Source organism: Morone saxatilis, unplaced genomic scaffold (genome assembly GCF_004916995.1).
Source record: "Morone saxatilis isolate NCDOM2014 unplaced genomic scaffold, NCSU_SB_2.0 Contig14, whole genome shotgun sequence".
NCBI classification, from domain to species: Eukaryota; Metazoa; Chordata; class Actinopteri; family Moronidae; genus Morone; species Morone saxatilis.
The window spans coordinates 16,436,982-16,439,433 of record NW_023339696.1 but is presented as its reverse complement, the minus strand read 5'-3'; positions in this window follow the sequence as shown (position 1 = coordinate 16,439,433).

Genomic DNA, 2,452 nt, shown 5'->3' with positions numbered 1-2,452 from the left:
AGTACAGTGATATTACACACACACACACACACACACACACACACACACACGAACCACAGTCTGAAAAGGATTAATCAAATTGTATGCTGTTTGTTTTCTGTTGATCAACTCATTGTTTATCCAATCAGCTGTTTCTTTACTGCAGCTGATGATAAGCACGTTCTGAATCTCTGGAGAACAACAGGACGAGCATCAACCCAATAACCATTATGGAGGGTGAAGACAGGAACGGACACTGCTTCACTTTCATTCTTGTAACTGCGTCAACATTTCCACACATGAAACAGGCACAACATGTAACCACACTGTAGCCAGGGCAGAAGATCCTGTTCAGAAAGACATCATTCAGTGACACAGTGAAGGTGGAGCTGGCAGACAATGTCGCTTCTTCTCTGCCCATTCTGTTTTTAGTCAGCAGCAAAATACTATATATATATATATATATTAGTAAGTATATAGTAAGTATATAGTAATAAAGTACACAAATAAATCAATATGAGGATTTTCTGAATCAATTTAATCGAAGGAAAGATGAAATGAAATGCATCTAGCTCTTCCTTCCCCTTTCAAGACACAGGACTGTGACGGCTGATGAAGGCTACATCAGATGACATAACAACCCCAATTTCAGCCTGAAGCCAAACTGTGCAAACTACAACTTGGCCACACCACACACACTACACACACACACACACACACACACACACACACACACCGGCCTAGCTCATCTATTAATAACAATCAACCAAAGTGAAAAAGAAAGAAAACCATTATTCCTATTCCCACTTCCAGTAACATAACCATGTAAAGCTGAAACAATTATTCCATTCATCAAAACAATCACTACTACGATCATTTAAAGCTGAACATGTGCTGGGTTCCTCATCCAGACAGGGCAAACTACGTGAAGATATAACCTTAATAAACCTTAATAAACACGAATCTGACTGAAAACAAACTTTACTTGCAGTTACCGTGCAAAGTATCGAACAAAACCTTCCTCAATGTTGCTTCTTCTCCTTTTTTGTCCCTCCTCCATGTAGTGTTAGTGCATCTAGCCTCTCAGATAAATGAGGACGTCCTGTTAATCTGCTCCTCTCAGTAAACAGGAACGACAGGTTCCTGTTAACCCAACAACACACAGGCGAGTTTACGCTACTACAGCTTTTTTTTTTTTGGACAATATTAGAGAATTAAAGTGTGGGGATTTATTATTTATTTTTTTACCTGATACATTAAAGATTACGTTACCTTATGGCCCATCAGCTAAGAGCAGATACTGCACTGCTCGATTGACTCGACCGAGCATAAAACAAGACGATAATTACACATTTGTTAATTATCCTGCACTGTGAATGAAGTTTAACTGATTACAAGACATCACGTTACATAAACCCGTAGTTTGGGAGGTAGCTGCCTTTAAATTATCCGATTATTAGAGAGATAAAGTCAGAGATAAAGCAGGAAGGAGAGTTCATGTGAAAGCTCGTTAGCGCTAACTAGCCCATCTGTGTTTTAGGAAATAGATTAAAACCCGCACACAGAAGAGAGAAAAAACACACCGTGCCTACAGAGAATGACCCTCCCTGGTAAAACTACCGGTTCTTATTCAGTAAGAGTTTATATTTTAGTGTTAAAATGTTTAAAAACTTGCTGAGCAAACACAGTGGCGCTAAAGTTGAACCGCTAAGGAAACAGCTAATGGGTTTAAAGTGTCCGGCTTTAAAGCTGCTAAAGTCACACAAACACGGGGACACTGGATAAGTCAGCGGGTTCCCGGTGCCGAGCCTTATCTAAATACAAATCACAGCTATAAAACCGTCACGTTAAACGTTCCCAAATGATATTTATACCTTTAGAAATGTTTCTCGATCCTTCGTCGCTGCTCCTGTCCGACAACAAAATGGCGTTTTTCCGGTGTCGTCGTCTTCTTCTTCTTCGTCGTCATCAAACGCTTCATCGTCCCTCTGCTTCTCCTCCTCCTTCTTCGTGGTGTTTAATGGCGGCTGGCAAAACATAGATAATGGTACATTCGCGCCACCAAGAGGTCTGGAGTGGTGGTGGTACAGTGTAAGTGCAGGAAAATCAATAATGAGGATTTTGCGGAATCAATTTAAACTGAGGAAAGATGAAATAAAATGCATCCAGCTTATCCCTCTGCCATCTGTAGCTCTTCCTTCTCATTTCAAGACACAGGACTGTGACGGCTGATGACTAAACTACAGTCAGATGACATAACACCTCCAATTCAGCTGAAGCAAACTGTCAAATACAATTGCCACACACACTACAAAACGGCCTAGCTCATCTGTTAATAACAGTCAAACATTACAGTCAACCAAGGAGCATTGTGAGGTGTATTATACCTGAAACTCAACAAGAGGTTGACATCGCCCTGCTGTTGGCTGTGCACATTCCACTTTCCCCGGTTTATTTGCACTACCTCACCTGT